This window comes from Lactuca saligna, chromosome 8, assembly GCF_052625555.1.
Source record: "Lactuca saligna cultivar CGN05327 chromosome 8, ASM5262555v1, whole genome shotgun sequence".
Lineage (NCBI taxonomy): Eukaryota > Viridiplantae > Streptophyta > Magnoliopsida > Asterales > Asteraceae > Lactuca > Lactuca saligna.
In genome coordinates, this window is record NC_136424.1 from 191139973 (window position 1) to 191165802 (window position 25830).

Here is a 25830-nt window from a genome sequence, read left to right on the forward strand (position 1 = left end):
TTAACTATTTTGTATAAAATCATAAATTACACACAATTTATAGCTTTACAATGATAATTGCTCACATACAACAACATATTTAAACTAATAAGTGGACTATAATATGTTAAAAAGTTAAAGTCGCATTTTTATAAATAGAAGTAAAATATGATATTTTAATACTGTAGTTTAGTTAATTTATGATTAAAATTTAGTTTTTAAATTAATTTAATATTATTAACCATTTTATAATAAATGTTAGAAAGAAATTGAAGAGTTATGAAGGTTTCAAATGCATGTGATACAAGTAAAAATTTCTATTTTATGTATATACTAGGCAAATATCCGCTAGTTGCACAAAATATTATAATATAATTAATATATGATATTAAAAATAGTTGTGTTGGTATCATTCACTTTGAAATAATATTTTTTACATTGTAATTACTTTAAATATAGAATAAGATAGGTACATATTTGAACTAATTCACCTCAACAATGTTTATTCTTGGATGGTATAAAATTTCATTAACTTTTGATTTATTGTATTATTTACTATTATGTTAACTAACCAATTCTATATCTATCTTTTAGAATTGTATTCTCTTAATGATATATATCCAAACATGTTTTTTTATATAACAATAATAGTTTGATCTATCGTTTTTTTCCTCATAAAATACATCAATAAATATTTTCTAACGGTCACCTACATAAAAAAAATTTAATATATATATATATATATATATATATATATATATATATATATATATATATATATATATAATTAGTTAACTTTGAAAAAATATTTAATCATACGTTTACATAGAGACAAATGTGAGTAAGGAAGTCATTTTACCTCAAGAATATCACACTACCAAATTTCGGGTTATCGGTTTGATGTTTGTCACTTGACCAAATCGTTCGTTAATCTGCTTTTTTTTCATTCGGGTACAGTTTGAACAAATTAGGTTATGTTACTCGAATAACACACTAAATCCAAATTGTTTCATTTGTTTTCTCTTACTCACATAATCTCATTGTAATAGCCCGAAATTCAGGTATTCTTCTATTTGGCCCTGCATCTTGGTTATGTTGTCATTTTAGGGTTTTCATGATAGGCGAGTACGCTGCGCGTACTCGCGCGCCTCATTTGGATGCGTTCACCCTCAGGTACGCTGTGCGTACCTAAGGTTACACCGGGCGTAACCGGTCCAGACCTAAAAACCCTAATTCCTTTGGAAGGCTATAAGAGGAATGTGTGGCTGGACTTCTTAGCGACCATCCCTCAAAGAGAAACCCTAAAGAGAGTGTGCATTCGTTCTTAAGCCATTTTCTGAGTATTCAAAGCTTGGTGGTGCAATTCCAAGGTTGCAAAGGAGAAGAAGAACTCATTGGGAAGGTTAGAAGTGGTGTTCAAGTGTAGAGCTGAGCTTTGCAAGGGTTGAAGCTTCATTATCAAGTAAAAAGTTTGGATCTTGTCACTTGGTTCATGTTATATGCTTCAAGTACCATTTTCTAGGGTTTTAGTCCCAAAGGTGGAGACTTTTTGTGCAAATGGTCTCCATAGGCTTAGATCCATCATACTTCTGGTCTATTGGAGTTTTAGACTCATAAAAATGACATCTTGGACGTGAATGTTGCACCATGAAATAGATCTAGGTCCTTGAGTTGGAATAGAATGATGTTAAGTAGTGTTGGAGCGTTTACAGCTATGCCAAGGCTTAGAGGTCTCGACTTTATGGGTTTAGACGAATAAACAGAGTTGATCTAGAAGTTGGAGTAACGGCTTAACCAATTAAGACCAGAAATAAAGAATGTTAGAATCTGATGGTTACGCTGGGCGAAACTCCCAGTACGCACAGCGTACTGGGTGGAGACCCAATCCATTGGCTAGCGATGTACGCCTGGCGTACATCAAGCAGTACGCCCCGCGTACTCACGAGGTTGACTTTTGTTGACTTTTAGGGTTTTGGTCAACATGAAGACTTTGGGTCAAGGAAGGGTAAAATGGTCTTTTACCCTCTGAGGAATGATGATAAGGGGTAAAGTTTTAGTTGTGGAAGTCTTTGATTATTAAATGATATTTTTATGATTAGGCGAGGTAGAGTCTTCGTTGGGATTGGAGATAGCGAGTATGCGAGATCTTAGACTTTCCATGAGCTGAGTTTTCTCACTATACTGTACCCGGAAGGGTTTTATTGTGTGACCGGAAGGTTAGATGTGTTATGAGATATATGCATTGTATCTGATAAGTTAATCGTTTATATGTGCTATGTATGATATGCTTGATATGGGCCGGAAGGCGTATATGTTATGGGCCGAAAGGCGTTGTGATGTGGACCGTAAGGTTGACGTACGTAGGACCGGAAGGTTTACCTAGTCGGGACGGAAGTCCCCTGAGACACATGGACCGGAAGGTTAGGGCCTGGAAAGGTGCATGTGCGTAAGTTGTATTTTGGGGAACTCACTAAGCATTTATGCTTACATTTGTTGTGTTACGTGTTTCAGGCACTAGTGAGGACCGTGGGAAGGCACCGGCGTGATCGTACACATTGTTGGGGAAACTATTTTATGATCATTGGGATGTATTTTTTTATGAAAAAATTTTCACGTTGAATTTGGAATATTAAACGATGGTTTTGATGTTTGCAAAAATGAAAATTTTGTTTTAAAATTTACGTTGTTACATGTTGGTATCAGAGCCTTGGTTTGAGGGATTCGGATACACCTTCGGGCGTAACTGAACTCAAACCGGGGATTTGAGAAATTTTTTAATTAATAAAAGAAATAAAAGTTTGATAAAAGATTTCCTAACAACCAAAGGAGAAGCAATGTGTACGGTCGGCCAGCACCCGAACGGTAAAATCCCCAAAATACTCTAACAATATGTGTTATGAGATATGTTATGATATGATACGCATGCTAGTAGACTAGGTATTCATATTAGGACTAGAGTGGCCTGATTTGTGATGCCTTAGTCTAGGGAAAACTGCTGCTATGAGATGCTTAGAAGAGTGAGTGGGTAGCTAGTGCATGGCAAGAATAGCGTACTCATGATCCGGGGTTCGGGGAGAAGGACTTAAGGTGAATGTTGACGCAGTGTAGTTGGTGGTATTGGGCCCATACTACTGAAGACATCGGGTCAGTGGGCAACCCAAGTAAGAATCCTTCGGTATCGAAGACCGAGTAGGGTTGCGTTATTGAGTGCGATTATGCTCGATGGAGTCTCTGATATTTTTATGTTGTATTTCAGAGGCATCATGGTTGGACCACGCCACGGACCTGGTACGAGCGGTGTGAGCGACGAGGAGCTTCGTCAGATGATCCACAAGGAGGTGGCTGCGGCGATCCGGGCCGAGATTCCAGAGATGTTTGGGTCTATTAAGACCACACTGATGGAGACTTTTGATGAGCGGTACACCTCGGTGATTGAGGCCGCAGCCGCTGTAGCTATCGCAGTTGTGGCTGCTGCCAGACCACAGGGAGGTGACTTATTGTTCCGGGAGTTCAGCAACACGAAGCCACCCGAGTTTGACGGGACACAGGATCTGATCGCTGCGATGAGACGGATTGCTGATACTGAGGGATGCCTCTACACTTGTTCATGTCCGGAGCATCTGAGGGTACGGTACGCTTTGAACCAGCTCCGCCTGGGAGCAAAGGATTGGTGGAAGTTTGTGACGGCGAACTTCACTCTTGCGGAGGTTTCAGCCGTGACTTGGGAGAGATTTACTGCTATGTTCAAAGACGAGTATGTTCCCCCTGTGGAGAGGGAACGATTGGTTCAGGAGGTCTTGACCCTCAAGCAGGGTAATGATTCTGTTACGGTTATCACTCGGAAGTTTCATGAGAGGGCGATGTTTTGCCCTGAGCAGGTGTCCACTGTGCAGGCTCGGATGAGCCGATATTTGGGTGTACTGAGGAGGGATAATTGGGAGTTCGTATCTAACTCGTCATGCCAGACCTTTGCTGAGGTCCAGGAGAATGCCAGGAAGAGAGAGATCGAGTTGGAGACCTCGGCTAGGGACGAGGCCGAGTCTCAGCGGGTGGATTGGCGGCCGGCTCAGTCCCAGCCGGCAGCCAAGCGGACCAAGTCTGCCGATTCGACGATGGGAGGTCAGAAGGGCCGCACTTGCGGAAAGTGTGACAAGGGTCATGAGGGGGCATGTCGGTCGGGTGGTTGCTACAAGTGTGGCAAGGAGGGGCACATTGCTAGGGATTCCCCCAAGGGATTTATGGTTTTCTTTCATTGCAACCAGACCGGCCATCGGAAGGCGGAGTGCCCTCAGTTTCACCAGGGATCTGCGCCTGTTGCCAGGGTTACCGAGACTCGGCCAGTGAAAGCCGAGGCCCCGAAGGCTCGTGGGAGAGCTTTTCAGTTGACTACGGAGGAGGTCCGCGCGGCGCCCGATGTCGTAGCTAGTATGTATTCTTTCGTGTATTTACTTTTATGCTAAGATATTGTGCTTATATTATGATATTCGTAGGTACTTTTCTTGTGAATTATGTACCTGCCTTGGTATTATTTGACTCGGGTGTGAGTCGGTCTTTTGTATCTTTGGCTTTTAGCCAGCACATCGGTATTGATCGGGAGGTGATAAGTTGACCCCTTCCAGTTTCTATAGCGGATGAGAAAGCGGTATATGCCACTGACGTGATTTGAGGATGTGTGCTCAAGATTTTTTGGGTCAAGTTCCCTATAGACTTGGTTCCTATAGCGATGGGGGATGTCTGCGTCATTGTGGGCATGGACTGGTTGAGTAAGTTTGGGGCAGTCATTGACTGTGAGAGACAGTTGGTGACTATACGAGACCCTAGTAGGGGAGTGCTTACTGTGTAAGGAGAGGGGACCCAGTGTGGGTCAGCGTTTTGTTCGGCTGCCAGGGCGAGGCAGAGTTTGCAGCAGGGCTGCAGTGGATTCATAGCTTACGTGATGGACACTCGAGTGGTCGCGGGGAGGCCTAATTCGGTTGACGATGTTCCTGTAGTATGCGAGTTTTCGGATGTGTTCCCTGAAGAATTACTAGGTGTGCCTCCGGAAAGGCAAGTGGAGTTCTGTATTGATCTGGTTCCGAGAGCGGCGCCCATCGCCAAGGCGCCTTATCGCCTCGCTCCACCAGAAATGCAGGAGTTATCCTCGTAGCTTCAGGAGCTGTTGGGAAAGGGGTTTGTTCGACCGAGTAGCTCACCTTGGGGAGCACCGATTTTATTTGTCAACAAAAAGGATGGTTCACACCATATGTGTATCGATTACCGGGAGTTAAACAACTTGATGGTTAAGAACCAGTATCCGTTACCAAGGATCAATGATCTGTTCGATCAGTTACAGGGGGCATCTTGGTTCTCCAAGATAGACTTGATGTCGGGTTATCATCAGATGAAGGTTCGGGATGAAGATATTCAGAATACTACATTCAAAACTCGTTATGGACATTATGAGTTTGTGGTGATTCCTTTTGGGCTCATGAATGCCCCGACTACGTTCATGGATCTTATAAACAGGGTGTGGAGGCCGATGCTGGATCGGTCGGTGATCGTATTCATTGATGATATTTTGGTATATTCGAGGTCTAGGGAGCAGCATGAGGAGCATTTGAGGGAAATTCTTGGAGTATTGATATCGGAGAGGCTGTATGCCAAATTCTCCAAGTGTTATTTCTGGTTACGAGAGGTCCAGTTCCTTGGGCACCTTGTTAACCAGAAAGGGATATTGGTCGATCCGGTCAAAATTGAGGCGGTGTTGAGATGGGAAGTGCTGAGATCGCCCATTGAGATCAGGAGTTTTCTGGGATTAGCCGCCTATTATCGGAGGTTTATCAAGGATTTCTCCAAGATCGTTGTGCCGCTTCCTAGGATGACCCGGAAGGGTGTTGCATTTTCATGGGGACCGGAGCAGCAGTCCTCATTCGAGACCCTTCGTTAGAAATTGTGTGAGGCCCCGATGCTCGCATTCCCGGAAGGGATGGAGGATTTTGTTGTATACTGTGATGCATCTATATCGGGTTTAGGGGCAGTGCTTATGCAGAGGGGACACGTTATAGAGTATGCTTCGAGGCAGTGGAAGCCTCATGAGTCGAGATATGCCACCGACGAACTGGAACTGGGAGTTGTGGTATTTTCCCTCAAGATCTGGCGGCACTATCTTTATGGGGTTTGGTGTACCATCTACACAGACCACAAGAGTCTGAAGTACTTGATGGATTAGCCAAATCTGAATATGCGACAAAGGAGATGGTTGGATGTGGTGATAGATTATGATTGTGAGATCCTATACCACTCGGGCAAGGCTAATGTGGTGGCTGATGAATTGCCATAGGGCGGAAAGCGCCCCGATCCGAGACATTTATATGAGATTGACGGTGATGACCCCGATTTTGGACACCATCCGAGGAGCTCAGGCTGAGGCTGCGAGACCAGAAAACTAGAAGAGGAAGCGGGTTGTCGGTCAGGTATCGGAATTTGTTAAGGATGGTCGGGGACTTATGACTTTTCAGGGTCGGATTTCGGTACCGTTTGTGGGAGGTACGCGTACCATCTTGATGGAGGAAGCGCATCGATCGAAATTCTCGATTCATCCAGGGGCTACTAAGATGTATTTGGATCTAAGGAAGGAGTATTGATGGCCCTGTATGAAAAGGGATGTTGCATGGTTCGTCGAGAGGTACCTGACTTGTCGTCAGGTTAAGACCGAGCACCAGCGTCCGCACGGTAAATTGCAGCCGCTGGAGATTCCCGAATGGAAGTGGGAACAGATTACCATTGATTTTATCACCAAATTGTCGAGGACTGCGAGGGGGGTCGATGCGATTTGGGTGATTGCGGATAGATTGACGAAGAGCGCTCATTTTCTAGCCATCAGTGAGAGCTCTTCTGCGGAGAAGTTTGCAGAATTATATGTGAGGGAAGTGGTATCGCGACATGGGGTTCCGATGTCGATTGTTTTAGATCGGGATGTACGTTTTACTTCTAGGTTTTGGAAGAAATTTCATGAGGAGTTGGGTACGAGGCTGCATTTCAGTACCGCATACCACCCGCAGACGGACGGGCAGAGCGAGCAGATGAATCAGATGCTTGAGGATATGCTCCGAGCATGTGTTTTGGATTTTGGAGGGAGCTGGGATACCTATTCGAGCATTGGTATGCCACCCTTTGAGTTGTTGTATAGGAGGAAGTGTCGCACCCCCATCTGATGGGGAGAGGTGGGGCAGTGGGTGATGAGTAGCACGGAGATTGTACTCCAGACGACTGAGCAAATTTAGCAGGTCAGGTAGAGGTTGTTGACCGAGTAGAGTCACCAGAAGAGTTATGCGGACAGGTGTCGGTCCGAGCTCGAGTTTCAGGTTGTTGACCTTGTGCTCCTAAAGGTTTCTCCTTGGAAAGGAGTGATACGATTCAGGAAGAGGGGCAAGTTGGGACCCCGGTATATTGGACCCTTCAGGGTAATTGCTAGGGTAGGCAGGGTAGCCTACCAGTTGGATCTACCTGCTGAGTTAGGACATATCCATAATACCTTTCATGTCTCGCAGTTGAGGAAATTTATTGCCGACGAGTCGACAGTGGTGCCATTAGATGATATTGAGGTGGATGAGGTCCTGAACTATGTGGAGAGACCAGTGGTGATCAGGGATCGGAAGCTTGAGGTTTTGGGGAACAAGGAAGTACCCCTGGTACAAGTGCAGTGGAAACATCGGAAGGGGTCCGAGCTGACATGGGAGTCCGAGTCTGAGATGCGGGATCGGTATCCAGAGTTGTTTTCAGTATGAGACTTTGGGGGAGAAGTCTGGTTCTAGTGGGGGAGAATTGTAACAGCCTGAAATTCAGGTATTCTTCTATTTGGCCCTGCATCTTGGTTATGTTGTCATTTTAGGGTTTTTATGACAGGCGAGTACGTTGGGCGTACAAGGTGTACGCTGCGCGTACTCGCGCGCCTCATTTGGACGCGTTCACCCTCAGGTACGCTGGGCGTACCCAAGGTTACGCCGGGCGTAACCGGTCAAGACCTAAAAACCCTAATTCCTTTGGAAGGCTATAAAAGGAATGTGTGGCTGGACTTCTTAGCCACCATCCCTCAGAGAGAAACCCTAAAGAGAGTGTGCATTCGTTTTTAAGCCATTTTGTGAGTATTCTAAGCTTGGTGGTGCCATTCCAAGGTTGCAAAGGAGAAGAACAACTCATTGGGAAGGCTAGAAGTGGTGTTCAATTGTAGATCTGCGCTTTGCAAGGGTTGAAGCTTCATTATCAGGTAAAAAGTTCGGATCTTGTCACTTGGTTCATGTTATATGCTGCAAGTACCATTTTCTAGGGTTTTAGTCCCAAAGGTGGAGACTGTTTGTGCAAAATGTCTCAATAGGCTTAGATCCATCATACTTCTGGTCTATTGGAGTTGTAGACTCAAAATATGACATCTTGGACGTGAATGTTGCACCATGCGTGAGATCTAGGTCCTTGAGTTGGAATAGAATGATGTTAAGAAGTGTTGGAGCCTTTACAGCCATGCCAAGGCTTAAAGGTCTCGACTTTATGGGTTTAGACGCATAAACAGAGTCGGATCTAGAAGTTGGAGTAAGGGCTTCACCGATTAAGACCAGAAATGAAGCATGTTAGAATCTGCAGGTTACGCTGGGCGCAACTCTCAGTACGCGCAGCGTACTGGGTGGAGACCCCGATCCATGGGCTGGCGATGTATGCCTTGTGTACATCAAGCAGTACGCCCCGCATACTCACCGGGTTGACTTTTGTTGACTTTTTGGGTTTTGGTCAACATGAAGAGTTTAGGTCAAGGAAGGGTAAAATCATCTTTAACCCTCTGAGGAATGATGATAAGGGGTAAAGTTTTAGTTGTGGAAGTCTTTGATTATTAAATGATATTTTTATGATTAGGCGAGGTAGAGTCGTCGTTGGGATTGGAGATAGCGAGTACGCGAGATCTTAGACTTTCCACAAGGTGAGTTTTCTCACTATACTGTACCCGGAAGGGTTTTATTGTGTGACCGGAAGGTCGAATATGTTATGAGATATATGCATTGTATGTGATAAGTTAATCGTTTATATGTGCGATGTATGATATGCTTTATATGGGCTGGAAGGATTTATGTTATGGGCCGGAAGGCGTATCTGTTATGGGCCGGAAGGGGTTGTGATGTGGACCGTAAGGTTGACGTAGGTAGGACCGGAAGGTTTACCTAGTCGGGACGGAAGTCCCCTGAGACACATGGACCGGAAGATCAGGGCCTGAAAAGGCGTATGTGCGTAAGTTGAATTTTGGGGAACTCACTAAGCATTTATGCTTACAGTTGTTGTGTTACGTATTTCATGTGCTAGTGAGGACCGTGGGAAGGCACCGGTGTGATCGTACACATTGTTGGGGAAACTATTTTATGATCATTGGGATGTATTTTGTTATGAAACATTTTTCACATTGAATTTGGAATATTAAACAATGGTTTTGATGTTTGCAAAAATGAAAAGTTTGTTTTAAAATTTATGTTGTTACACTCATCAACTTGTTTAATATCATCTTGGTTACTATATTTTGGCAGTCATTAACTTGGCAAGATTTGCACTCACATAGATCGTGTCATGTGAATGTATCATATATATCATACATTAATATAGAGATATAGTATATAAAGTGAAGCCTAAGTAAATACCTATTTTAGTAAAAAATATTAAACCACCTAAATTACGTGTTTTACTGAATGGTGGCACATGGCGGCGACCACCATCTCGTGGTGGTGGTGGTGATATTCTTCACTTTTGACCAAGAAAACTAATATAGCATTTACCATTAACACACCAATAGTATACACACACAGCCACCACCCATGGTGGCTAGTAGTGGCAATGGGTTGCAGAAAACGACAGCCACCATGGTTAGCTGCCATGGTGGTTCGCCTCACCAATGGTCAATACTCTTCACGGGTTCTAGTAGCGACACTTATAAAACACGACATGAAATGACCACTCTCAGCAACCCACTTGGTGGCTGACACTGCGGAGATGAATGGAAAAGTCGACTGAACCCGATAGCAAAACAACCACCAAGTCGTCCATGCCAGGAAGAATACAGGGGCTTACCGAGAGTTTCCGGTGGTGGAACAACATGAAGACGACAAGCGAAGTGGTGGTCGCAGTGGAGAATGCATGTCTCATCTTCACTGGTGGAGGGCAGCCGCGGCCTGCTGTTGGCGTCTTTGTGTTGCTCTTCATCGTTGGCGGTAGATTCACCAGCGGTTAGGTTTCGGTGGTTTCCAACTTCAACGGCAAGGAAGGCGGTGGCTAGAGGAGCTCCAAGTATGCTGGCGGCTGAAGGAAGTTATGTGAGGGTTAGGGTTCTTGGCTGCATCCGTTCAGTGAGAGGGAAAGGGGGATCAGGTTAATCCTGTGACCCCAAATCAAACTTTAATTCATTTATCCAATAGTAGTCCCTCCCCTTAATATTTTTTTTCAATTTAAATACAAAAATTACACTTTAGACCCTGCCTCTTTAAAAAAATTTTCAACTTTAATCCAGTATTACCATTCAGTCTCTCTCTTCAAGATTCTATTACAATTTAAATCCAGAATTTACCAAACCACCCTCAACCTCCAAAATTCTTTACAAACTAATCCTCAATACTAATCAAATTTGCTTTACTAGTCCTTAATTCATTTCTGATTCAACAACACCAAGCAAATAGATAAGACCATTAAAGGTCATGTCATAGTCTGTTTCGTAGTAGTCCCAAAGGAACTCACTATTTGACTTAGAAAGTGATTAAGCATCCAAATTTCTCAAGACTTTGACACCCAACTCTCCTAGCTTGTGAATATGTGACTTTATCTCCAAGATGTGAGCACACATAGACTTTGCTTGCCAAAAGGGCTTGAGTGACCTTAAACTTTTCAAGAAATTATGGGTTAGGGAGAATAATTGGAGGAGGTGGAGGAAGTGAAGTATGATTCCAGTCCCATCAATGCAAAACAAAGGGATTAATCTTTCACCTTGATTGTCATGTGGGATATCATCTTCATCAGGAAAGCTTGTTCCTAACGATTTGGGATGACCGTAGCTGTCTTAACTAGACATCTATAATGGGTGAAACTCAAGTTTAGTTGATATAAAGTCCTTAATATAACACCCAATATGAAATATTAAGGCTATGATCCAACAACCTATTTATAACCGGAAGATGGATCCCGTAATCCAAGCTATAAAATAGTTGAAGGTAGGTAAATGACGATTTACCAATTTCCACCATCAAAACGAAATATAATTAAGTTTTAATTAGATTTGAGACTCCTAGGTCTTTTGAGATACAATGAACTTTCAATGGCATGTTTGAATCTTGATTGTTCCCTCTCAAGCTTCTGACTAGGATGCCAAGGATCACAAACAAGGTGTGAATAACCATGCAAATTAACTTGGTACCCTTTACTTTATCACCTAATCGATGTGTCGGTTAACCGCACACGCTCCACCGATCTACGATAAACGTAAGTTACCCTTTGCCACACATTGTCAATCCCATGTTAGTGTGTTGGTTAACCACACGCTCCCCTAACAACTTAACAAAGGCGCAAAGTGTAATTTCATAGGTTAGCACCATTTCACATTTTCCTAAGTAACTAAGATTGAGAATTTATAAGTGTTTAGTTACTTAGTATTTATCATTATACTTTTAATGAATGGAGAATTATAGTCATATCCTACCCGTTCAGCTAACGACCCTCCACCAGTCAAGGAAGCGGTGGGTGAGACTGGATACCCATTAAACTGTCATTTTATAAGCAGTAACCTTATACCCCCTTATGGTATGACCGACTAATGGTATGACCGACTTTTACTTATACATATATTATACTAAACTTTTAATATTATAATAGTATAAGGATGTATTTTAGACATTTAAAATAGTTGGTGGTTTAATCTATTAATTAAACTAGACTTTTAATTTTATTAAACTCAAACCATATAATTATGGATTTAATAATACTCTTTTAATTAAACGTTTTAATTAACTATTAATAAAGTCCATAAGAGTTAATTGAACTATTCAACAAAACATCATAATTCCAATTATTAAATAAAAAATTAAAATCATTTAATCAATTGTTTAAGTTATGAACCCAAGAGTTTTAAAATTCAATTCTTTTTTTTAATAAAATTTTTTATTCAAATTCCAAAACTTGAGGGCAAGATTTGTAACTCTTAAAAACTTTTGGATTTCATAACTTATGGAGTTAAATGCTTGTTTTTTGATGAAACTTTTAGTGTTCCATAACTTAAGAACAAGTTATGGAATTCTCTAAAACATTAACATCAAGTTTTGTAACTCCATAAAAACTTTGAATAATTTTTTTTTTTTTAAAAAAAAAACTTTCATATCCATAACTTATGGAGGTCTCAAAAAAAATAATTATAAATAAAAATAAAAAAAAATAAAAAAATTCTTTAGGTTAAACTTTTAAAAAAGACTTTTCAGCTCCAAAATTTTATGACAAAATTTGTAACTCCATAAAAACATTTAGATAAAACTTTTAAAACTAATAAAATAATCATATCATTTTATATTTTACTAAATTTTACATAATTCAACTGATATAGAAAATGATTCAAATTTTAAAAATAATTAGTTTCTCAAAAAATAAGTAATTATCTTAAAATTTGATAAAGTTCGTGTTTTTTTTTTCCTTTTTGTCAACTTTGAAAATCAAACATTTGCATGAATATAACAGAAAACAGCCCATGGCTCTGATAACACTGTTGGGTTTTAGTACACTACAACATCCTATGGTGCATATACAACCCTAAATACCTTGGATTTATGTTTTCTCTATTATACATGCAGATATGAAGTTTCCAAGGTATTACCCTATACTAGCATAGAAATATCATATACTACACAAGAATCTAGTTAGGATAATATACCTTATGGTGGAGCTTGAAGTCTTGATGTATTTGTTAGGTTTTGAGCAATCTAACACTTCCTAAGTGTGCATGCAACCCTAATAAACCTTGGATCTATGTTTGTCTAAATACATGCAAAATAATATAATTTTCCAAGGTTTATAACCTATCTAACATGGCATGGGGAACGTTTCAACATAAAAGAGTTAGAAGAGATTACATACCTTTGTTGATGAGTTTGGTTCTTGAGGAGTTTGAGGGCCAAGCACCAATAGTGTGAATGCCTCAAATGGAATCACAAAACACCACAAACTCTTGGAAAACTTTGAGAGAGAATACACACTTGTATTTTCGGCCACACACAAGCACACACACACTAGTTCACTAGTTACACTTAGGCACCATTTCATGCTCCATAAGCATGCTTATATAGTGTGCATGGTTAGGGTGAAACCCTAATAACCCATGACCTTTCCTTTCCAAGGATCCATGGGTTAAAAGCTCCATGGATCATCCATGGACTTCCATACAAGCCTAGCCCATTAACAAATGAGTGTTAGCCCACACTATATAAAATATAATAGCCCACAATCTAATTAGTCTTTCTTTTAATCTCTAAATTAATTCATAATTAATTTAAGACTAAGACTAATTAAATAACATGACTTCATATTAATATATTATAATTTATAATATATTAATAATCATATGTGTATAACTCTCATAAAATTATCCATAAATAGTTTGGATGAGATGCAACCCAAATGGACCATGCCGGGTCGGGTCAAGTATATACCAAATAAGTTACGGACTTAGACACCTTATCCAACAGACTCCCACTTGGATAAGTCTAATAACTATATATGCGTATGTTACTTCAGGAACCAACCAATAATCGTAGCTCTCGAAAACTCCATTGAACTATGAAGACTCTGTTGAACTATGAAGCACCATTTTAGATAAGTGATCATATAATCCTCTGTCCTCATGATATCAGCCGGACAAATACATGGAACAACATCGTACTTATTGTCCAGCAGTTTTTTTCCCGATTTTTGATTTGTTTGACAAAGAACTTAATCGAACACATCAATTTAGTTCTGACCGGCCGGTACATAGGTCACAACAACATCATCGAGGGGCCCAGATATCTCTTCTATTTCTAGAAGGAAAAGATAAACTTCGACTCATATGCTTATTCTACTACTTGTTGAATTGTACACAAAGGCACGTTTTATAACATCAAGTTACTGATGCGTTTACGTGCAATCAATGCACAACCAACTCATAGGTAATAACTCCTATCTCTAGGCTTGAAGATTTATATGATATTACCGTCTCACGATCACTCGAGATAAATTCCATGAAGTGATACAAGTGAGCGTAGGTTTATTCCAATACTCATAACTTATGAGCACTCATGAATGTTGTAGCAACCATTGCTATGACTAAACCCATTTAGCCATCTACAAACCCGATTCATGACAGTCTTGATTCATACCTACTTCCAACATATGAACGACTGTGGAGTGTTTAAATAACTTAGTCATTCGAAAAGAATAACCTAGCTATTTTGGAAGTCAAAACATGCAAAGTGAAACACAATAATAATCGAATCCAATATGGTCTCAGAACCCTTTTGAATATAAATAAAACCACCTTTTATTTATCACCATATTGATTACACATTATTCATTGTATAATGTTTCAAACAATCAACTTAAGACTTGAATAAAAACAACAGTCGTCCCATGCTCCTAGCATGTACACTTTGTTTTTCTAAACAATAGTTATGCCATACTCCAAGTATGCACACTATGTTTTTCTATGATCCTTACATTGTGATGTAGATCAATTGAACATGATTCCAATGATACTCATTTCACAATCCTAAATCCTTATTGTAAATGTGAGAATCCCCGATTCCTATCATTTACCAAAAATCTGTTAGATTTTAAACTTTTATGCAATGTTCCTCTTGTAATGATTATTCACATAGTCACCAAAACCTTGTCACCAGTCATTACAGAGTATTCCAAAGAAGGTCAACTTCTATGGAACGGAAGTCTCATATTCAAAGTACATTGCTTTGAACATCCTTCTTGCATTAAGGTTTTCTAATCTTACATAGATTGAATAACTTCCACCTATGGAGACATTTCCATAGTCCTATTTTGACTATCACTTCCGAGCAAGAGTTGCTTCTTTTCAGAACATGTTAATATGGTCCTTTCCGACAACTTACATCATACTTCCAACTTTCCCTGAGCAACCAATCTTTGGCGAACCTCAGATTTGTCCTCGACAATTGCTTAATCACTTTAGTCATATCCAGTTCTAGACTTTTCCCTTCTCAATGCCTTAAGCATTTGGAAAATTTAGAAAGGATGAATATTATAGCACATGAAATCGATCCTATATCCGAAGCATATGGGACACGATTCATGATGTTTGACATAAAGACATGATACTAGACAAGTCTTTTACTACAATATTATTTAATTTGCCATGTTTTCAAAATTTAACTATGAAGAGGGATGTGACAACCGTCAAATTCTGGTCAATTCAAAGTCAAATAAAGTCAACAAGTCAAACCTCTCAGCTCAACTAACCCTTGTGTACTTGGACTTACGTTCAGTATTTACTAAACAACCCACTACTCTAATAAGAAAACATGAATCGAAAAGTACGTACAACTAGATCTCTTTAACCTAAAAACTGTAGTACGTGGCGAGCCAAACTGATAAATCAATGATGCATACTCATCGGGAATGTATGATATGCGTTTTTTCTGGTGAGTATTCATATAAAATATTTATTTCCTTAATTAAAACAACAAAAGATATATTCTCATTTATATTTCCAAAAATGCGAAACTCTTCTGCAATTTCATCATTTTATGACCCCATTTGCGAAGTTGAGTATTTATTTCCAAAAAATGCGAAACTCTTCTGCAATTTCATCATTTTATGACCCCATTTGCGAAGTTGAGTATTTATTTCCAAAAAAAAATGCGAAACTCTTCTGCAATTTCATCATTTTATGACCCCAATTGCGAAGTTGAGTATTTATTTCCAAAAATGCGAAACTCTTCTGCAATTTCATCATTTTATGACCCCAATTGCGAAGTTGAGTATTTATTTCCAAAAATGCGAAACTCTTCTGCAATTTCATCATTTTATGACCCCATTTGCGAAGTTGAGTATTTATTTCAAAAAAAAAAAAATGCGAAACTCCAGGGACAATATTTGAAATCTTCTGTTTTCTTCCCCAATTCGCATTCTACTGTGAAATACTTCGCATCCCTTCGCATTAATCACTTTCGCATCTTCATTCTTACACCCTTCGCATCCCTTCGCATTAATCACTTTCGCATCTTCATTCTTACACCCTTCGCATCCCTTCGCATTTTAACCTAATCAATCAAATGCGATTCACAAAATTTTCATTCCAGATGCGAATACAGTTTAGTTCTTGAACTCTAAACTTGCGAAATCAAAAATTCATATGCTGAACCCATATGCGAATATTAACCCAATTGACTTCAAGTTGATTCATAGATGCGAACACTCGATTGTTTTACTTTCGCAAAATGAGCATCAACAACTCCACAATCGAGTTTTTTTAAATTCTTGCAAAACAACAATTTCATAGTCCTTGACTTCGCGTTTTTCTTCACGAATCATCCCTCAATCATCAATCCAATTGCGAATCAAAACTCATATGTTCTAGCTTTATCAATTCATCGACTACACTCATACAAATGCGAACAATACTCTCAAAATCGATTGAAACTTATAGCAAAGCTAAATCCAACTTCGCATTCAAAGTAGTGTTATTGATCCGCAGTCACAAGCAACCGCCCCACACCCACTCTCTGACCAACCATGCCTCCCCACCTTACCTAGGTCACATCAACGTCTTTTCCCACTCAATTAACCCTCTTCCCGAGTTTTTGAGGACTGATTATTCATCCTCTCTCCTCATTTCCCTCATTTTGCTCTCATTTCACAAGAAGATCAAACTCTTTCCTCTCTCACTTTCTCTCTCTAGAAATTCGAGATTCAAGGGCTGATCTTGAGTTTTTCCTCCACATTTGGTAAGCATAATCCATTCTCTTTATGATTATCTCATTTATTTCCACTCAAATCATGGATATCTTAGACAAACTCTCTCATAATTGTGTTAGAGCTTCGAATCTTCAAGTGATTCTTCAAGTGTTCTTGGGTTGAACACTTTCCATCTTCAACACGTATCTACTGAAATCACTCAAGGTGAGTTCATACCCCTACATTTTCATGTTTTCTCAAGTTTTCAGGGGGGAATACAAGTTAAGACACTAAGAACATAACTAGATTTTTCTAACAGCCTTCATCAGAAAAGTTCAACTCCATTCACGGACTGTTTTGGGCATCTTAACTATTTTTGTTTTCAAAACTGTACAAGGTGCAAATAGATCAAGTTTTTAGCTTTAAAATGGCTACTTGCACATCTCCATACGATTTTTCTACAATTTATGGTGATTTTTACAAAACTGCCTATCATTTCAAACAACAATCCGGACCAGTCTGTGATTATGGACTTTTTCACCCAAGTTAGAGGTCATTATAAATTGTGATAAAAATTATGAGCAAACTAGACACATTTTGTGAACTCTCAGAATTTACGGATCTAGTTTTCGACTTCGTATGATTTTTCTATGATTTTTCCAAAACAGGGCAGAATTGCTAAATTTTGCCAACAGCATGTAAATATCATAACACTTTGTATTATGTTGAGCAAAGTGTATAATCATAAATTCTAATATTTGAATGAGTTTTCTTGCTAGTTTATCATTATAGACTGAAACTAAAACATTCATATTAAATATTATTCATTCATTTTGGAACACGCACTATTAAACTATGAAAAGAGTTCGATAAATTCACTACACTAATACTTTTCCATAAAAGAGTTCATACATAGTACATACATTTTAGATAAACTATAATAGGTATAGTTTATGATACATCACTCTACGCACTCGTACAAGAAGGGTACATTCATACAAGAAATATTTATTTTCACACACATTTCACGTAAACTTGTTATCCTATATTGTGAGTTTCTCTATCTCTCTCCCCGTACGTCCGAGTGCGGGATATAATTCCTGGTAGTTATAATCAGAATCTCCTGGAGGGAGAACGTGATACTTGTATATAGATCTATATTGGGATTGACACCCCACACCTCGCTGCTAGCTACAGTGGGATCTGCAGGTCTACGGGTGACAAATGTCATTTCATTTTTCGCGACACTGAGAACGTCGTGGCAGGTTCACATAGTCATAGTATGATTATAACGGCTCACATAGGGAACAATCCATAAGTTTACGGGATTTTATTTTTAAAAACCTAAATGAGTTTTATGTTGATTTAAAATCACCTTTTATCTCTATGGGTACAAATACAAAGTACCGGGTCTCTATACAAAAAGGAGTACAGATACAAAGTACCGGGTCTCTATACAAAGTTATTATGATATTAAACTATATTTCCTCTAGAATTGTTAGACTTCAACTATGGTCGCTGAGCGTATATGTTTGAGTCATATAAGAGTTTAGTCTTGATTGGCCTAGAATTGGTGGTGCCCGCCTCATCTCCTGTTCCTCGTTGGGTTGTGGACCTGGGGCAGACCCACTATATTCAACGTTTTATCTAAGTTAAACCTTATATAACTTATATATGTTGGACGATTATAGAGGAACTCTACGGATTACTCTAGGGTTCATTAATGCATCATGCAGGATTATTTCTATTCATACTTAACTAAGAAAATATTGGATTTTCTGGAAATCAAACTAAATCGATTTTACAAGGAAAAACGGTTTCTACTTCAAACAAAACTCTTATGAACTCACCAACCTTTGTGTTGACACTCTTTAAAACTACTTGTATTCTCAGGAAGTCAGTGAAACAGGCAAACTTCATCGCTTTGAGGATGGGACGCTAAACCGTCAACAAATTTATTTTGTCATCATAATGTAATTGCTTTTGAAACATGTAAACATATACTTTGGTGTAACTTTTGCAATTATATTTATGGTGGTTGTTTTTACTTTGAGCACTATTATACACGTTGTTGTGATACTGTACATGAAGTCCTCCACCCCCAGACGTTTCCGCCATCCTTGGTTTGGGGGTGTGACAGATTGGTATCAGAGCATTGTTTATAGTGAACTAAGTATATCGAACCACATAAGATATACAAACTATGAATGCATTGGGACTAAGGTCTCTGATTTTAAGATTTCAAAACCACTATACCTTTAAGAATAAATAACTTTTGTTAAAAGTATACATGCATGCATACATACTAAGGTCAGCATCATTTTAGGACAAAACAAAAGTAAAGATTGTTGGACATCACAGGTAAGCCTGGGGATGTATGATCAGTCTTGGGAATAGCATAGCCTGATCAACTATGCTGGTCCGAGGAGTGATTAGCATATGCCCAAGAATGGTTGTGATGTGGCAACAAGTCTAAAAATTTACCAACACTACCACAATGAAATACCATAGGGGTATTTTGGCATTATTAAAATTACATATGTGAGAACTAAATAGATCTTTATCAATAGGTCAATAGTTGCTTAGTGGATACATTAAAATTTTATGTATCCAGGACGTCATAGACTTAGAATCTGTGGATCTTTGCTCTACTTCCTGTTCTCGTTGGATTGGGGATTTAGAGTTAGGGTCGCTTATTCGAAGGTCTATCCTGTCCCGAATACATATAATTAGTATGCACTAAACAATTTGTTGAAGTACCTGATAAAGATCATCGTATAATTAACTAATTAGTACGTTTGCTTAATTGTTTCTTATATCCCCATTTCTCGCGAAGATATCATGGCTGGATTTCCATCCACACGACGACCCGTACTACCCTAACCACGACAATACCAAATGGCTCGGAGAGGAGCCAGAGAATGATTACCCAACCCCTGTAGATGGCCACCAAGCTGAAGGCTATGCTGATGGTTCTGATTCCGACCCTGAAGTGGAGAACTTAACCCCGATGACTCTTGTTCCGAATCCTAACCCTTGTCCAACTTTTCAAGGCCCGACGCCTCCTTGGGTAGAGTGCTTGGAAACCTGGAGCAAAGAACAAGACCAACATATGTCGTTTAGTAGAGAACGAAGCTTCTACAACATAAACGAAGGAAGCTCAAACAGATACAATTTTTCCAATCCTGGTCCATAGAGTTGCCCGAAACGAGATTCTGGGTAGAACGACTCTCCATAGTATCGCAAAGGTTGATGCAAATGCAAGAATACATACGATCCGCACCAAGCGCCTTGAACACACTCGTGAAAAATCTAAGAGAAACCACAAAACCCACTAACTCGTGAAGTTCATTCATATGGACTTCCTTTATGAACTACATATAAGGAATTCTTAAATCGAAGAAAAATGCAGGAAAAATCAAATTCTATAACAACTGACTTGTCTTTACTAGTAGAAACTTATCATCTGATCATTTTTTCCTTTTTGCAAACTCATGACAGAACAATGCCACCAAGGAAAAGACCCAGACCTTCGGGCAGCACAGCGCCACCACCTCCGACGCCACCTCCCCAGTTTGATCCTGAAATGTTCCAAGCTGCAGTGACAGCAGCCGTGGTAGCTGCAATGTCACAAATTGGCACAAATAGCAATGGTGGTGCTGGATCTGGAGCCACAAACCCTAACCACGGGGATAGTGCAGGACGCACAAGGGAATGCACTTACAAGGACTTCACAAATGGCAAACCCGATTCCTTTGATGGAAGTGGGGGTGTCCTCGCACTAATTCAATGGTTCGAGAGGACCGAAGCGATCTTTGAGATTTGCGCTTGCCCCGAAGCGAGCAAAGTCAAGTACGCGACATTCACCTTCATCGGAAGAGCTCTCACTTGGTGGAACGGCAAAGTTAAGTCGCTTACGCTTGCAGTGGCTAACTCGTTAAGTTGGGAGGACTTAAAGAAGATGATGTTGAAGGAATATTGCCCAAGAGGTGAAGTGCAAAAGCTGGAGCAAGAACTATGGAATCTCAGAATGGCAGGCTCCGACCTTACAACTTACACCAACCGATTTTGTGATCTAGCACTCCTTTGTCCCGCTATGGTCACCCCGGAAGACAAAAAGTTGGAGCGTTACCTCTGGGGATTGTCCCCCGAAATTCAAGATAGCGTGCTCGCCTCAAGACCAACTACCTTCGACAGCGCCAAGGAGTTAGCACAACAACTCATTGACCACCATGCCCGCCATGACACTATGGCAACCACCCATACCCAAGCAAGAGGAGGGAACAACGAAAGAAAGTTTTGGGACAACAAGAAAGACCAATCAACCCAAGGCCTCGCTAAGAAGCAACAGATCCTTGCTGTTCATGCTGCCACAACCCTCACCACACCAACTCCCATGAAACCATACGCAGGAACACTTCCAAAATGCAACAAGTGTAACTTCCATCACACTGGGGCTTGTCGAAAGTTGCATTGCAAAAACTGCGACAGAGAGGGGCACACTGCTCGTTTCTGTAAGGCACCAGCACGACCCATCAACCAGGTACCCGGCTCTGGAGCAAGCCCAACCTGTTACGAGTGTGGAGAAACGGGACACTTTATAAGGGAATGCCCAAGGACAAGAGATGCTGGTGGTGGCGGGAGGGTGTTTGCAATCACCGAAGGAGAAACCACTCCGGAACTGCCCGCAAATATCAGTACGTGTTCCTAACATCGACATTTAGATCCCGAATTTCTCTATATGCTAAATCTAGCATCGATTAAAGCATGCATAGTAGTAATCATGTGACATCGGGCGAGTTATTCCTTACCATAATCAAATTCTCGTACTACGAAAAGTCATCCCCATCTTTCCTCTAAATTCCTGGATCCCCATTCGAAGTGCAAATTTCGGGACGAAATTCCCTTTAACGGGGGGATGATGTGACAACCGTCAAATTCTGGTCAATTCAAAGTCAAATAAAGTCAACAAGTCAAACCTCTCAGCTCAACTAACCCTTGTGTACTTGGACTTACGTTCAGTATTTACTAAACAACCCACTACTCTAATAAGAAAACATGAATCGAAAAGTACGTACAACTAGATCTCTTTAACCTAAAAACTGTAGTACGTGGCGAGCCAAACTGATAAATCAATGATGCATACTCATCGGGAATGTATGATATGCGTTTTTTCTGGTGAGTATTCATATAAAATATTTATTTCCGTAATTAAAACAACAAAAGATATATTCTCATTTATATTTCCAAAAATGCGAAACTCTTCTGCAATTTCATCATTTTATGACCCCATTTGCGAAGTTGAGTATTTATTTCCAAAAAATGCGAAACTCTTCTGCAATTTCATCATTTTATGACCCCATTTGCGAAGTTGAGTATTTATTTCCAAAAAAAAATGCGAAACTCTTCTGCAATTTCATCATTTTATGACCCCAATTGCGAAGTTGAGTATTTATTTCCAAAAATGCGAAACTCTTCTGCAATTTCATCATTTTATGACCCCAATTGCGAAGTTGAGTATTTATTTCCAAAAATGCGAAACTCTTCTGCAATTTCATCATTTTATGACCCCATTTGCGAAGTTGAGTATTTATTTCAAAAAAAAAAAAATGCGAAACTCCAGGGACAATATTTGAAATCTTCTGTTTTCTTCCCCAATTCGCATTCTACTGTGAAATACTTCGCATCCCTTCGCATTAATCACTTTCGCATCTTCATTCTTACACCCTTCGCATCCCTTCGCATTAATCACTTTCGCATCTTCATTCTTACACCCTTCGCATCCCTTCGCATTTTAACCTAATCAATCAAATGCGATTCACAAAATTTTCATTCCAGATGCGAATACAGTTTAGTTCTTGAACTCTAAACTTGCGAAATCAAAAATTCATATGCTGAACCCATATGCGAATATTAACCCAATTGACTTCAAGTTGATTCATAGATGCGAACACTCGATTGTTTTACTTTCGCAAAATGAGCATCAACAACTCCACAATCGAGTTTTTTTAAATTCTTGCAAAACAACAATTTCATAGTCCTTGACTTCGCGTTTTTCTTCACGAATCATCCCTCAATCATCAATCCAATTGCGAATCAAAACTCATATGTTCTAGCTTTATCAATTCATCGACTACACTCATACAAATGCGAACAATACTCTCAAAATCGATTGAAACTTATAGCAAAGCTAAATCCAACTTCGCATTCAAAGTAGTGTTATTGATCCGCAGTCACAAGCAACCGCCCCACACCCACTCTCTGACCAACCATGCCTCCCCACCTTACCTAGGTCACATCAACGTCTTTTCCCACTCAATTAACCCTCTTCCCGAGTTTTTGAGGACTGATTATTCATCCTCTCTCCTCATTTCCCTCATTTTGCTCTCATTTCACAAGAAGATCAAACTCTTTCCTCTCTCACTTTCTCTCTCTAGAAATTCGAGATTCAAGGGCTGATCTTGAGTTTTTCCTCCACATTTGGTAAGCATAATCCATTCTCTTTATGATTATCTCATTTATTTCCACTCAAATCATGGATATCTTAGACAAACTCTCTCATAATTGTGTTAGAGCTTCGAATCTTCAAGTGATTCTTCAAGTGTTCTTGGGTTGAACACTTTCCATCTTCAACACGTATCTACTGAAATCACTCAAGGTGAGTTCATACCCCTACATTTTCATGTTTTCTCAAGTTTTCAGGGGGGAATACAAGTTAAGACACTAAGAACATAACTAGATTTTTCTAACAGCCTTCATCAGAAAAGTTCAACTCCATTCACGGACTGTTTTGGGCATCTTAACTATTTTTGTTTTCAAAACTGTACAAGGTGCAAATAGATCAAGTTTTTAGCTTTAAAATGGCTACTTGCACATCTCCATACGATTTTTCTACAATTTATGGTGATTTTTACAAAACTGCCTATCATTTCAAACAACAATCCGGACCAGTCTGTGATTATGGACTTTTTCACCCAAGTTAGAGGTCATTATAAATTGTGATAAAAATTATGAGCAAACTAGACACATTTTGTGAACTCTCAGAATTTACGGATCTAGTTTTCGACTTCGTATGATTTTTCTATGATTTTTCCAAAACAGGGCAGAATTGCTAAATTTTGCCAACAGCATGTAAATATCATAACACTTTGTATTATGTTGAGCAAAGTGTATAATCATAAATTCTAATATTTGAATGAGTTTTCTTGCTAGTTTATCATTATAGACTGAAACTAAAACATTCATATTAAATATTATTCATTCATTTTGGAACACGCACTATTAAACTATGAAAAGAGTTCGATAAATTCACTACACTAATACTTTTCCATAAAAGAGTTCATACATAGTACATACATTTTAGATAAACTATAATAGGTATAGTTTATGATACATCACTCTACGCACTCGTACAAGAAGGGTACATTCATACAAGAAATATTTATTTTCACACACATTTCACGTAAACTTGTTATCCTATATTGTGAGTTTCTCTATCTCTCTCCCCGTACGTCCGAGTGCGGGATATAATTCCTGGTAGTTATAATCAGAATCTCCTGGAGGGAGAACGTGATACTTGTATATAGATCTATATTGGGATTGACACCCCACACCTCGCTGCTAGCTACAGTGGGATCTGCAGGTCTACGGGTGACAAATGTCATTTCATTTTTCGCGACACTGAGAACGTCGTGGCAGGTTCACATAGTCATAGTATGATTATAACGGCTCACATAGGGAACAATCCATAAGTTTACGGGATTTTATTTTTAAAAACCTAAATGAGTTTTATGTTGATTTAAAATCACCTTTTATCTCTATGGGTACAAATACAAAGTACCGGGTCTCTATACAAAAAGGAGTACAGATACAAAGTACCGGGTCTCTATACAAAGTTATTATGATATTAAACTATATTTCCTCTAGAATTGTTAGACTTCAACTATGGTCGCTGAGCGTATATGTTTGAGTCATATAAGAGTTTAGTCTTGATTGGCCTAGAATTGGTGGTGCCCGCCTCATCTCCTGTTCCTCGTTGGGTTGTGGACCTGGGGCAGACCCACTATATTCAACGTTTTATCTAAGTTAAACCTTATATAACTTATATATGTTGGACGATTATAGAGGAACTCTACGGATTACTCTAGGGTTCATTAATGCATCATGCAGGATTATTTCTATTCATACTTAACTAAGAAAATATTGGATTTTCTGGAAATCAAACTAAATCGATTTTACAAGGAAAAACGGTTTCTACTTCAAACAAAACTCTTATGAACTCACCAACCTTTGTGTTGACACTCTTTAAAACTACTTGTATTCTCAGGAAGTCAGTGAAACAGGCAAACTTCATCGCTTTGAGGATGGGACGCTAAACCGTCAACAAATTTATTTTGTCATCATAATGTAATTGCTTTTGAAACATGTAAACATATACTTTGGTGTAACTTTTGCAATTATATTTATGGTGGTTGTTTTTACTTTGAGCACTATTATACACGTTGTTGTGATACTGTACATGAAGTCCTCCACCCCCAGACGTTTCCGCCATCCTTGGTTTGGGGGTGTGACAAGGGATGCCGTAATCATAATCAAATTTTGAAAACTCAATATATATAGAATTTCTTCAAGTTGAACCATTCCAACACAAAATTCATATATATTCTTGAATAAAGATGATCAAAATCTCAATCTAAGCTTTAGAATTGAAATGAAGTATAATTTCATCTCCCTTAATTATAGCAAAACAACTTTTCAACCCCTGCAACTTCATGAATTGAAACTTTGTTTTCTATAATTAACATTGCTAGCTTGCAATACTAATCATAATTATCATGCTCCCACTAACATGATGATTATTAGCATAACACTTATGCTCACACTAGCTTTGACATGTATTCAGAAATCGGT

The 25830-nt window shown here is 39.3% G+C and overlaps 2 long non-coding RNA genes across 2 annotated transcripts; both read left to right on the top strand.

Annotated features, from left to right (window-relative positions):
* The first annotated feature begins 16311 nt into the window (after window positions 1–16311).
* LOC145012957 (uncharacterized) lies at window positions 16312–18949 on the top strand. Its single transcript, XR_013664766.1, has 3 exons — window positions 16312–16970; window positions 17061–17145; window positions 18814–18949. It is a non-coding gene; the product is annotated as an uncharacterized LOC145012957 (long non-coding RNA).
* A 3795-nt stretch (window positions 18950–22744) lies between these two features.
* LOC145013018 (uncharacterized) lies at window positions 22745–25381 on the top strand. The gene is made up of 3 exons (XR_013664794.1): window positions 22745–23403; window positions 23494–23578; window positions 25247–25381. It is a non-coding gene; the product is annotated as an uncharacterized LOC145013018 (long non-coding RNA).
* The last annotated feature ends 449 nt before the right edge of the window (window positions 25382–25830 follow it).